Source organism: Propithecus coquereli, unplaced genomic scaffold, assembly GCF_000956105.1.
Source record: "Propithecus coquereli isolate 6110/MARCELLA unplaced genomic scaffold, Pcoq_1.0 Scaffold146, whole genome shotgun sequence".
In the NCBI taxonomy this organism is placed as follows: domain Eukaryota; kingdom Metazoa; phylum Chordata; class Mammalia; order Primates; family Indriidae; genus Propithecus; species Propithecus coquereli.
This window is the reverse complement of record NW_012138969.1, coordinates 1,658,029-1,672,146: the sequence shown is the minus strand read 5'-3', so window position 1 is coordinate 1,672,146 and position 14,118 is coordinate 1,658,029. Positions and strand designations below refer to the sequence as shown.

General features: G+C 40.8%; 1 long non-coding RNA gene across 1 annotated transcript in view; it reads left to right on the top strand.

Annotated features, from left to right (window-relative positions):
- Nucleotides 1-1,068: 1,068 nt before the first annotated feature.
- Nucleotides 1,069-14,118, top strand: part of LOC105806797 — a 31,084-nt gene continuing 18,034 nt past the window's right edge. The window contains exons 1-2 of the long non-coding RNA XR_001137292.1: nucleotides 1,069-1,156; nucleotides 9,211-9,271. This is a non-coding gene — a long non-coding RNA (uncharacterized LOC105806797). The remainder of the gene's footprint in view (nucleotides 1,157-9,210; nucleotides 9,272-14,118) is intronic.

Sequence of the window (14,118 nt, the reverse complement as noted above, 5' to 3'; positions counted from 1 at the left end):
AAAATCACCATGTTTTTTAGAGCACTAAGGTAATGCAGATAAGCTCATGTTTGACAGTTAATAACAATCAGCCGGAGCATGTAAATCATTGTCGTTTCACTGACGTAAATGGCTTCTGCTGTCCTAGGAGAAATATGAACTCAAAAGAGTTCACGTGGGGACCTGTTTTCTGTGCCATCCCATATCACTCTGCCATGGTGAGAATGTTGGGTTGGCCCACGGCAGTTTTTATTGCTTGCCCTAGACTTGGTCTTGAATCATGGCCACACCTCAAGTTCCTTGAGTGTATATAGTCACCTATTAAATAGGTTTAGAGTGATCTTCCCTTTTATGTTTTATGAGAAAATTATAAGGCACCTTGAATATCTTTTTAAAGATAATGCTGTGAAAACACAGAACAGTAGCAGTGTTGGGATAGCGTCCTTGCTAATATACTGGCATTTTAAGATATGAGAGTGTTTCTTTCCCACGTGGCTAGTATATTGGGAATAAGAAATTGGGTCAGGCTAAAAGCTAAAAAGAAGTGTTTCTTGAATACAGGCTAGTATTGAATTTTATTAATTCAATCTAATTCAATCCCAATATTTATTGTGGACTGGAAATATTCATTATTTTTCATCATGTTCCTGTCCCTGTCACAGGCAGGGTCTTGGGTAAACTACGTCTCAGTCACTGCAGTTTGTCTTTTACAAATAAAATGCACGGAAGTCGTTGAACCTGGGCAAGTGAACAGTGGCTGCAATTGTACTACTCCCGCTCCTTCTGACACTACAGCCTCTGTTCTTTGATTAGAGTTACTATTAGAGTTAAAGAATTAAATGTTAACTACACATTGTTTTCTAAACAGAGTCATAACTGTTACAAAGCTGATTCCTCTTTTCATAACAGTGTTCCAAGTTAAAATGTTTAACAGGTTCTACCTGTACTCTGTACTCTGCAAGGACTTATGTCCTTGTGAGGTGACCAGCTGTGGTACAGGGTCCCAAACAGATCTAACATTTCTGTGATGAAAACTCATGCTATTATTTAATTGTGGGTTCTAACCTTGCCTTTTACATGTGTGTGTTTATGTGTTTCAGGAAAAAAGTGCCAGCTCAAATGTAAGACTTAAAACTAATAAAGAGGTTCCGGGATTAGTTCATCAACCCAGAGCAAAGTAAGTTCTAGTTCCTGTTTTCCTTATACAGTCAACCCTCCATATATCCCTGGATTCAGCATCTACGTATTCAACCAACCGTGGATCAAAAAAATATTCAGAAAAAAAAAATAATGCCACGAAGTTCCAGAAAGCAAAACTTGAATTTGCCACATGCCAAGTACTATGTTGAATCCTGTGAATGAAGTGATGTGTAGACATTGCGTTGTTATTATAAGTAATCTAGAGATGGTTTAATGAATATGAGGAGGTTGTGTGGGGGTTATATGCAAACGCTACACCATTGTATATCAGGGACTTGAGCATCTGCAGATTTTCGTATCTGCAGGGGTGTCCAGGAACCAATTCCCCACAGAGCCTGAGGGACAGTTGTATTGTTTGCAAAGGTAAAAATGTTTTCAGAGTGAGTTCCATTTTGCCTACAAGATAACACAGACTTATTTAGGAATTGAGACAATGTGGTCTGGTGAAACAACAGAATAAAGGAGACAGATCCAACGCATGGCAGAGCTGACTCTGCAGGCCAGTGAGAAGAAAATGAGGACTACCACTATGACCGTGGGGGAGGGCAGAATTCTGAACAAGACACAAAGTATGCAGATCTTACGGAAAATTATTAATTAATATGATGCTCAAAATCAAGAACTCCACAAGAGAGTAAAAGACCATAAAATGGGGGAAGATGTTTATAATACATATAATTGGCAGTAGTTGGGTTTTGAGAATATATAAAGTAATTCTGTGAATCACTAGGTAAAAGTCAGGGAACCCATAGAAAAACTGGCTAAACATATAATCCACCGTTTGACTGAAGAGGAAACATGAATGGCTAATACATATGAAAAAAATGCCATTTCACACCACCAGATTGGCAGAAATTTAGAATTCTGACGGCACAAAAGGTTGACCAGGGTGTGGAACAACAGACACTCTTAACCCCTGCTGGTGGGACTATAAACAGGTACAATTTGGAAAATAATTTGCATTACCTAGTAGAACTGAACCTAGGCACACTTCATCCCCAGCACCTGCACTCTCAGGCATATACCCTTGAGAGACTCTTGTAACATTTGTACCAGGACACATATTTTGAGATGTCCATAGCGGCATTGTTTACATGCGTTCTTAAAGCTCTTGAAGGTAAGACCCAAATGTCCATCCAAAGTATAATAGATGACAGGGCTGTGGCATCTTCCTATGATGGGATGCTGCACGTCAGTGCAAATGAGTGCCCTGTAGCTACACATGTCAGGATGGAGGGGTCTCCTGGATGTGACGGTGGGGCCACAGAGTGAGTGGCGCTGTGTGCCTACATACGGTTTCATTCATACAAAGTGCAGCAGCAGGCAGAACTTGCAATGTGTTGTGCATAAGTAAACAGGAAAACAATAAAGAAAGCAAGGAAATGAAAAGGCATTGAATTCAGAATCATGGTTCTTTCTGACTAGATGGAAGATGATGAGACCAGAGGCTCTATTTCTCAATCTGGCTGGTAATTTCATATGTGTTCCTTTAATTATCATTATTCAAAAATGTACAAATAACATTCTATGTTTTCTATGTGTTATGTTTTTCACAATTGGAAAGTTTAAAAGAAAATAAGAAAAAATTAAAAAGTTCTTAACTTGGAAAGAAAAGATTGTATCACATGAGGATGTACCTAGTACATTTCCTCACTTGTAGTAGGTACTTGAAAATATCATTGCTTAGGGGGGCAAGGGCAACATACGTAACCTAAACGTCTGTACCCCCATAATATGCTGAAATTAAAAAAAAAAAAAGAAAATATGATTGCTGATTACCAGTACATGCCCATCCAGAAACATTTTATTTAAAAGGTGAATGCATTTTAAAAAATTAAAAACAATAACGAGTAGTTTTCTGGCTTGTTCTAGGACTGACTCTACCTTGATGATAAAATGTACTCGTGTGAATTTGAAGTTATCCTTTCCTTTTTTCACAGAGGCTCTGTTATCCCAGAAGCTACAAATCTCTCTTGTGGTGTCCACCTAAATGCAAACAAATTCTCTGAGGGTACCAATGACACTGGTACATTGGACACTGTCATCCCCCACCCCAAAATAAATTGGACTGTTATATATATGTATTTATAGCCCCATAAGTCAAAATCAGAAGCAGAAGAAGTTATGTTATCTCTGGCTCTTCCAGAAAATCGAGACAAAAATAACCTACTTCAGAATCACTTTACCCTGGCTCAGTGTCTGTGGAATTGCTACGGACATGGCCCCTATGGCAGGCAGTTAGGACCCTGCAGGGGCAGGTAATAGGTTGAGTGATTTAGTTGTTACTTTCAAAGAAAACTGGACACTCTGAAACCCACTGATCATTTACAACGTCAGTGTGATGATGCGTCCAATTTTTTCACCCTTAGGTCAGTGTTGTGCTATTACCACAATCTTCCTAGTCCACTTCACTGCTAGTCACTTCTACCCACTTTATCTGCTTTTGGGGACAATAGATATCTGGTACAGCAAAATGGTCTTTTCATCCAAGCCATGTCAAATATGCTATGTTTAAATATTTCCCTTATCTCTGAATTATAAGGGGAGATTGAATGGAGGAGAATTTCTCTTTTCTGTTAGAAAAAATATTTATTTAACTTGGACACCCAGAAGCAGCACACTTCACAAACCGGCCTGTGCCGAAGCTTTCAGAGAAGTTTATTAAATTGGTTCATGTGTTTACATTGAAATTGTGAAGAAAATTCTGCTTTCCACATAGCAGCATGCTTGCGTGTGCGTGTGTGTGTGTGTGTGTGTGTGTGTGTGTGTGGTGTGTGCGTGTGTGTTTATTTTAAACTGTGAATCAGAACCTTAGATGCTTGGAATTCAATTAAGAAATCTTTCTGGAGGGCCAAGAGAAGAATTTTACTTTTCCTACTTGCTGACATACAGGATCAAGGCAACCAGCATTTACTATACAGAGGCATAAAATAAGATGAGAATTCTTTTTTCCCCGTGAGTAGGACAATCCTGTACCATAAAGGCAGATAATCCTCGCACCATCATTCGATGCTACACGTAGAGCACATTCTACTGGCTTTGTGATCTCAGGCAAGTGACCTAATAACGTCTTTGAGTTTCATTTTTCTCAGAGAAAAATGGAAGTGAAAAATCCTGTCTTACAGAGCTGGGGAATAAATGAAATAATGTACGCTCAGTGCTTATCGCATTGTCTGGCACTTGATAATGGCGCCTTAATAATTAACAACCCAAATGCCCTTTAACAGGAGGTCGGGTAAATGAACTACACCACATTTACACAATGGAATAGTTGTTAGCAGTTTATACAAATGCACAGCAGCAATGCACAGTGCTGGACAGACCCTAGCAATATAATATTAGAAGGAAAGAGTACGTCCTGAAAGATTGCGATGAGTGTGATGCACTCTTTATAAAGTTGAAAACACGCTTTTTTTGGTACAAGGGGCCCATTCGTTGTTCTGTGGCGAACGTATCTTGCTCTAACTCTGTAGACCTGTATCTTGTTCCTGCTCTATAATCCCATCTTTCTCTCCTCAATAAACTTCAGTTAGTGCCTAAAAAAAATATAAAGTTGAAAACGCCTGAAATGCATAACTGCTCTTTAAAGGCATACATAGAGATGCCGTAAAACTACGTGGAAGGAAAGCGAGGCAGTGACGGTCACGTTGGGTTGGGGGACACCTATGGATGGAGTGGATGCCAAGGCCCTGCTTTTGTCTTGATTTCATGGGTGCTTATTAAACTATTTTTTAAGAAAACAAAATAATTAATGAAATAAATAAAAGTAAGCTATGCGTGAGCTACCAGTAGGAGTCTGTCACAAAATGAGGATTAGGATAAATCTACTTCCCTGAGGTCCAGTTGAAAAAGAATAATGATCGTAAAGAATAACTGGGATCTGTGTCCAGGCCAAGGTCTACCAAGAACCCACTGGGTAACTGAATTTCATTTTTGCAAGTGTAGGGGAGGCAAAACTCTACCTCTGCCCTCTCAGGGTTTCTGCCTAGGCCTGAGAATTAAATTGACATAAGACAAATTAACAGGAGAAAAGCGTACAGATTTTTACATGTACATGGGAGCCCCATAGAAAAAGACCCAAAGAAGTGACAAAACCCACATACCTTTATACTAGGTTGAACAAAGAGAGACAATTGTGGAAAGGTACCTAAAATATATGGGGAGACCAAAGGAAGATAAGAGTTGTTTTGACAAGGTCTGTTTGCACAGAATTCCTTTGGCTCCGACTCCCTGTCTCTGGTGATACGAATGTCTCTTTCCCCCTGGTAGAGACATGGGACCACTCACACGGGAGTTTATCTCCTACCTTCTGGAGAAAAAGGAGGTCAGAGCGCCCCTCCTACTCCTGCTGTTTTTCGGTTGCCTTTAATTCAAAATAATCCTTATACCAAAGTGATTTTTGGGGTGACATATTCTGCCATCCTTTATGGGTAAAATATTAGGGAATTAGGACTTTGCCTCCTCCTATTTTTGTGCTTAGATTTTTATTATTTGATTATTTTTTTTAAGTCTCTAGAAGCGAAAGCCAAGTATCCTTTAGCTCTAAAGCCCGTTTTGCCCACCATTCATGCATTTGTTTACTTTGCGTTAGGATTCCGTAGTATCATCATCCCTCGTCTCATAAAGCGACCGGTCACAGGAAGAATGGCGTTTGCGGGCGCGGGGTCAACTCACAGGAGCTTTGCCAGCGCTAACTAGGGGCCACCAGAAGGGCTCCAGGGTGGAGCATTCCGTTTCCCAAGGCTGTGTTTGAGTTATTAGAGAGAACTAGGAAAAACCGAAATCGTTGCGCTCTGTTCATTAAACTAGGTGCCAATGTACAGGCTTTCGTGAATAAATGCTAGTGAATCTCAGCATCAGGTATTCATCCTCCGTAAACTTACATCGTAAACAATTCCGTGATCCCTTTCTAACACCAGGAGGAAAGACGGAAAGCCAGTGAGCCTATCCTCCTCCTCTCTCCCCATTCAGTCACCACATTGTGACTCAGAAAGGATTTAAGAATAGAGCCCTTACCCGGGGACAGTTTTTCACAGTGCGGCTTGTACTTTTGGAGGTAAACACTTGTATCGATGCCACCGTGTCAATAGGGTTTCCACCTGGGAAGAGGGGATCCGTGCTCATCCAGGCGGGAATCAGCTGATGGGGGAAATTTATTTCATTAGAGTAAAAATTCTGTCCCTGCTCCTTGCGAAGAGATTTCTGTGCTTCTCTCTGAAACTAACCCATGAAGAACAGAGGAGTAAGCCTCATGCTTTCAGAGTACCCCAAACCTGAGACGATGCACAGGTGACTAGTATCTCCTGTGGGCACTTGCTCTCTGGCAGCATCTGCCACACTTCCGGTGGCACCAGAGATTATCTGAAGGCCCTTGCCTGGTGCACCAGGCTTCGACCATAACAGCTCTTCCATCTTTTTCCATCTAACACGATCCGTGGACTATCTTTCAAGATGGCAAGAGAGTGGCTCAGTCTGGAGTGTGACTTCTTGGTGGGTTATGAAATGCAGCAAAGACAGGCAGGGATGTTCTCATGCTCTTAGAGGAAGAAACAGCAGGCAGCATTTCTGTATCACGGGGCGATACAAACCTGGAGCCACCGGGAGTTTTGCGCTTGCTTTACCTTATATGCATCCTGAGGCTCCTGGCCGTCACTTGTCCTCAAGCTCCCGACGGGGCCCTCCGAGCGTGCAGTACGTGCATTCTTGATCACAGAGATGGCAGGCACATTCGCAGAGTTGCTCTTATTAATACTTAAAACTTTACCTCTCGTCCCTCTAATGTGCATATGTATGAGTACTCACCAAACGTTGCTGTTTTCATGTTGTGGTATTTAAATAAAGGAGTTAATGGAAGTTAATGTCAACCATAGACTGTTGACGGTAGAAGGGACGTCAGAGAGCAGCCCGCTGGTTTTACAGATGAGGACTCTGAGGCCCTGCACATCACCCAGGCTAACAAACTATGCCGCCTCGGTGAGGGGGTCATGAATTGCATAAATGTAGATAGTGAGCACTTTGTCAATGAATTAACAGAGATTCCGGGGAAACTATTTATACCCACAGTTTGTCTATCTAGTTGTCTATATTAAGATATCTATATATCCTCATGCCTTTCCTGTCCGGGACCTAGAGCTGTCCAGCACCCTCTTCTATTGAGAGCGTGGCCAAGAACAGGGAAGACGCCCAAAAGGTGCGTGAGCAGCAAAAATGGGTGACAGAATATTCACGTTCTGTACCCACAGGAAAGCCCCTGGGCTCTCCTCGGAGTCTGCCGATTCTAACTTTAGGCGCAGCTCTAACAGACTTGGCCGGCTGTGCTATTTCCAAGCATGACATAGAAGCAGCAACGGGGAAGAAAGCTGACAGGGAACTGAGACCACTCTGACAAGAAGAGATGAGAGAAAAGCTTCAACCGCGGCCTCTGGATTGAGGACGTTTTGCTTAGAAAGTGCCAGCTCTACCCATCCTCGTGGCTCTGGCTACCACAGTACTACAGAAGAACATTGCAATTTAAGGTCATGGGAATGGCCCCTAGTTATTAAGTGAAAGTTAAATAATGTTGGTGAAAGGTCCTCTGTTATAAGAGTATGCAGTTTAGAAAGATTTGAATCCCAAGTGGCTCAAATAAAAAATGTTATGGTACCTAAGTAAGTAAAACCAAGAGGAATCTGGGAAAATTCAGCTATGCAAAATGGCTTTTCTGCACAGCATTCTGCAGAGAAGAGAGAGTTTAATGTATTCTGTCATCCCAGGTTCTGCCTTGCCTTCCTAGCCTGCCCTAAAAGAGGGCCTGTTTCTAAAACAGAGTATTTTCCGTATTTAAATGATCGTACAAAGGACAGCAAAATAGCGTGATATGTGTGAACGTGCTTTGTAAACTGTGAAAGTTGATTCGTGGTATCAGATATTTACTTCATGGCTTTTTTTTTCCTCTCAGAGCTGATGATATCATTGTGCTCATAGATTTGAAATTTTGGTTTTGTACACAGGGGAGAACCTCCTCTATCTGTCATGGGAAGACTGAAAGGTTTCAGTCACTGGTGGCCCTCCCTGGGGCCCCTGAAGCGTAAGGCATCAGGCTAAGGGGTATGTCACGTGATCTCATCACACTGAGGCCTGAAGCCCATTCCAGAGCCATCCTCCAACCCCCGCCCACAGAAACAACCAACAGGCACTAACAGTGACTGAAAGAAACACTGCGTGGTGTGTCTCCCACCCAACAGACTTAACCTCCTTGGAACATCCACAGCGATTTGCTGGGTAGAAACGACTGTCCTGAGACTATGTCACTACCAGGGCCCATACTCCCCGTGCCCTTCCCATCTGCGATTTTTCTCTGCCTTCCTTACCTTCTTATGTTTCGTCCCCCCCAGCCACGTCAACCCTGTCACCAGGCAGGCTGTCAGATGGCATACGACAAGCAGAAAAACAGGGCACGTGCTCCTGAGACCCATGTCCTGACTTGCTCCCACCTTCCAGTGGAATTTCAGTTCCAAACAGGTGTATTTGCTGCTGCCGGCGCAGAAAGCGTCCGGGGGCAATGCCAGCTTGCTTGCCACCGGCCCACACCTGTGCAGCCAGCTGCATATCATGCCGATGCTGACAACCTTTGTAAAATACACGTTTCCATACAATAACTAGGACGGATATTCTGTTGTGTGTTACACACAGGGTTGAAATATGCCATATGCTACTTGCCCATGCTTCTTTTTTTATTTTTTTGAGATCACAAATGAGTATCTGAAGAAAAATTTGGCATTCAGCTCCCAGTCCAATCACTATAAATAGCACCTGTGCATTGAAAGGAAATTGTATTCCTTAAGTCATGGGCTCTAATAGACTGTTATGAAACACACTCGCAGGATTACTGTAATGACGTTTATCCTTAATATAACTTCGGAGTGTTTCAGTGGAAAAATCTGCAATGAATAAATGTCTGCCCCGAAGTTTAGAGACTCAGCACTTCTCATGTGAGGGAGCCGGGTTTAAGAAAGCACTGAGATACGCACTCAACTGCTCTTTGTTTTCCAGCATGCACATCTCTGAAAGCCAACAAGAATTCTTCAGAATGCTGGATGAAAAAATCGAAAAGGTAAGAAGTGAAATAAATGAATTCCATGTTCCAAGGGAAATATACTAATGGCTTCCTATGTGAAGGCAACAATATTCTTATTTCTAGGTTTGAAAGCTGTTTTTGGAAGGGGTTAAAACAAAAGTCACCGCCCTTCCAAAAAAAAGTGTGTGTGAGAATGTTTCATATAGAACAGAGCCTCCCAGAATCCCGGCTGCTCTCGCGTATTGAAGTGTGTGAAGTCAGGGAGAGACTAATCAGCAGCCTCTGCCCAGACAGCTCATTCTTAGCACTGCAAATTGTTCTGCGTCTCATGCCCTGCTCTGACCCCAGACTGCAAGGAAGCCCTTAGTACCTGCCAAAACCTGTCAAGGGCCTACGACATGCTTGGCACTGCCGTCAGTTCTTTACAAACATCCTGCACCTATTTCAACTAATACTTACCTCAGGGTAATGGCTGTGAGTTATCTGCATGTCACAGACAAGCAAACCGGGGCTCAGAATGCTCGGGTAACTGACCCAGATTTGCAAGGATAATAGTGGACAAGTTGGAATTCCAGCTCAGGTCTGTCTGACTCCAAAGCAGTATCTCCAAGTTGCTTCTCTAGTAGTGTGTGTGGATTTTTATATTGACAGTAAGATAGACAAAGTCGATCTGTGTGGAAATTGAACCCACAGATTTGATCTCAGAGTGCCACATGCTGATCAAATGAATGAAGAATGAAATATGGTCATAATTAAGGGCTTACGTCCCTGTAGAATTTAAATGCATCCTGCAAAGGGGTGAATTTTAAATGTAAAGTTATAAATCTGAATGTGATAATTTCTGTATTCTAAAGAAGAGTAAAATCCTGAATTCAGAGTATATCACACTATGATTAAGTCATCACAAGCCTATTTTACCTTCGAAATCTTTTTAGTTTTCATTTTTATTTCTTTTTTACTTTTTGTGGCTCTTTTATCTGAGTATTTCTTCATGGATTCTTAAGTTATGATACATATCACTCAATGGAAGATAAAGAAGGAGGCCATAAATTTGTCAGCATTTTAGCAGCAGATCCCACTTTGGGTTGGACCCCCTGAAAGAACAATTGTATAATCTTCTAAGGCACCATTAAAAGACCAGCAAATATCACCAATGTGAAATATAGAGATGGGTAGTGAATTAAAATGACAGTTTATAGTGTTCTCTGGCTGTACGTAAATAAATACTTATTTAAAGTATAATAATTTTTTGACTTTCAGTGAAATTTTGTCTTATGAGTGACTTTTTAGGTGGGAAATTTCACTTAGGAGCAGTTACCAAGTTTCACATTTTAGTTCAAAAGCTGTTTAACTTGTCAGTAACATTTTGTTTTAGTAAAGAGAAGCATAGAAAGGAAAATAGGCCGAGTATCCCTAATTTAAAATCCAGAATCCTCCCAAATCTGAAACTTTCTGAGCGCTACATGATGCTCAAAGGAAGGGTCATTGGAGCATTTCCGATTTTGGATTTTCAGACTAGGGCTGCTCAACTGGTAAGTATATCATCCAAATAAATATTCCAAAATCTGAAAACATCTGAAATCCGAAACACCTCTGGCCCCAAGCATTTCAGATAAGGGATACTCAACCTGTATTTTCTTCCCACTGTAATGGCGAAAATCTTTTCTTTCTCTCCTTATTTGGATTTTTCCTCCCACTAGCATTTTGGCAATGAAAAGATCTGCTTAGGATTTAGGGGTACACTGTAAAAGTTGGAATGTGAATTTTAAGTTATCTTCTTAAACCATATTTACAAACCCTGGCAAGGCATCTAAGATGATCTAATCTCTTTCCAGTGTATTTCCGTAATTGAAATTATGCCTCCTTCTACTCAAAACTGAAGTTCATTGCTCCCACCTGAAATCCGATAGCCCCGTTCCCTTTTGCATCCAGGGTATAGAGGATGACGTGCTTAGCACAACAAAAACAAAGTTTATAACTTGATCATTTATTAGATGGAAACTTCCTTGGACAAAGGAGCATTTGTAGATTCGACATAAACAGTGTTCCCACTACTGAATACATTTATATTCAAAGAAGAGAAGAGCTCTTGTATAATCCCTGACATGTATCTGGTAGTAGATTCCTTCAGGGTATTTTTTATCCTCTTCGAGCTATACTTTTCCTGTTTCTTCTTTCTTAACTAAAGTTCATCCTTCTGAATATTTTGAAAACATTAAGCCTCTAAAAATTAAAATGCTCCTTCTTAATATATGTTTGCTTAACGTAATCTTCACCATAGTTTATATAACCAAAATTGAAAGTTGGATTCTTCCAAATTGTTTTCCTGGGCCTTTGCCATTGCTAAATATTCCTTTGGGCCAGGCATGAGGCCCAGCATGAGGACAGCCATAAATACAACTCAAATCTATCGTTAGGTTTTAGAGGGTTGATTGAAAAAAAAAGAAACCACAAAAAATCATTAAACTCACCTAGAGCTTCATGCTGAGAGATTGAGTCATGGTGAGAGCTCTTGAGTTTTAAGATTTCACCTCTCCCAGAAATGTCCAGGAATTCCTTTTTTTCCCTTAAATTAATAAGCAAAATTGACTGAACCTTATGAAGGTGTAAACCTGCCCTTCCTTGACTCATCCTTTGCATTTATTGGATGTCTGTAGGGCCTGGTTTGAATTTGCCTTCTAACCTAATTTACCTATGGATACCAAAAAAAATGAATGCTCTGTCTTCCTTAAAATAGATGTAAAAGTCCCATTAGTATACTCACACTAGGACCGTGAAGTGGTCTAATATTTATAGTAAAGCTTAATTTGGATTTATTTTGGACTATTCGAATTCAAAGATTATCGCAGTGCAGAGCTGCAGTTTGCCTTTGCATCACAGTTAAACAGGTGGTTTTCTAAAAATGTAATGATGACCCCAGAAAAGCAAGTAGCAAAAATGCAATTTAAAAAAAAAAATAATTCAGCACCTACTGAGTACCAGGCATTATGCTAGTTACCAGGATACAAAAATAGGTAGGAAATACCGGACACAAAATAAATAGGAAACGGCCCCTCGCCTTGACAAATTTAATTTTAAAAGGGAATTTTTTGAGAATGTAATTATACTACTGATTGAGGAGTTCCTCATCCGTCGCCACCATCCCCACCCCACCGCGCCCTGCTGCTGTCGCTGAGAATCAGGGTCTCCTGTCCTGAACACAAGGATTTGCCTCCTGAGTTGGTTCAGGTGTTGGAACTTCAGGTCCATTAACTGGGCAGTTGTGACAGCCCCTAGGGCACTTGGCATCGTTTCACTGTGCTGGCACGTGGGAGGCCACAACACTGTACTACATCTGGAGGTGACCGAGAGAGAGACATTGTCGGGACAGCAATGAAAGTTTAAAGGAGCTTATAATCTCTGTTTGATTTACTTTTGCTTTTCCTTTTGGAGAGTAAAAATACTATGAACCAATGGGAGCCATTCTCATTTATTTTTACCTCATTATTTTTCCCCCTGTCATCTAACCGTAATTCCATTGGAATCTGCAGGTATTGTTGTGCTTGACAATTCACAGGCTCCTAGAACCGTATTTGAAGTGTTGGCATTTGCCTAACTTTGCAGCTTTAAGAAAATGAGCATTTGCTGCAGAGTAAGATTGTGATTTTTAAACTCTAGTGTTTCACTGTATCTAGGAAAGAAAGAAAGTATCTGGATTAAAACTTGGCCTGTGGGGAAGTTTCTGAATATAGTACCAAATACAGGTAACATCAGATTTTAAGATATGCTTTCCACCATGCATTTCAGTTCATTTGTAAGAAGCAGAAAAAGTAAATACATTTTTAAAGTATCTGCAATAATAGTACCTTCTCCAGGCAAAAACAGGGATTGATATTTTACTCTAGGAGGACATAAGACTCCAGCTAATGACCTAGGAGTCTTTTGCTCTCTCAGAGAGAACCCTGAATATTAAATAACGAATGTCTCAGTACAAGGCTGTTCACATCTGGTTAGTTTTTCTAATGCAAAACTTCTTAAACTTTGTTGGGCCTTGGGCATCTCTTCGGAATCTTCTAAAAGTTATAAAGACTCTCCCTATAAAATTGCACATAATATCATATATGCAAAATTTTTAAGTATAAATTTCAGGATTTTATAACTCCATGGCGCCTGGCCATGGGTCACAGGCAAATAACATGTTCATTCCTTTATGATGCATTTCACTGATGTGCTTCCCTCAGATTTGGGGCCCAGCTGTACCCATGAGCATGTATGAGCCCAGCTAGTGACCTTATGCATATATATCGCTGACTTTAAAGAAGATTAGGAAACTGAGAACAGATGAGTCCACACAAACCCATTCTCTTTCCTTTCTTTTTTCCCTCCCTTCCTCCTCTCCTTAAAAACATAGTTCATAGTACTCATTAAGGTGAACCATCAGCATGCCTGCTGCATCTTGCATATTCCCGTATGATCTTGAGACTCTGGCTCTGTTGATTAGAATTATTCCATGTGACATTTTTAGGAAATGTATGAAAAAGAGCAGTATGTGAACTTAAAATCAGCTAATTTTAAACGATCAGCTTTCTACTGTTTTATCAGTAGATCTCCACATGTATTAAACAATAATTTACACTTAGAAAATATTTGGGTTCCTGAAGTAGCCTGATTTTCTCTTAATAATACATCAGCTCAGCATGACCCATGGTAATTACTCTGTGTCAAGATCAGAAGGCATTTGCTTTTCATCCGGTGAAGAGAATGACTTGTGCGTAGTTACGAACTGTGATGTTGGGTCCTAGGTATAAACAATTTCTGTCGTAGACTGTTCGCCCTCAGCGTTGCCATGGAGTCAGATATAATGTTTGGCAGATGCAGTTTATGTGACGGGTTTTACTTTTTGG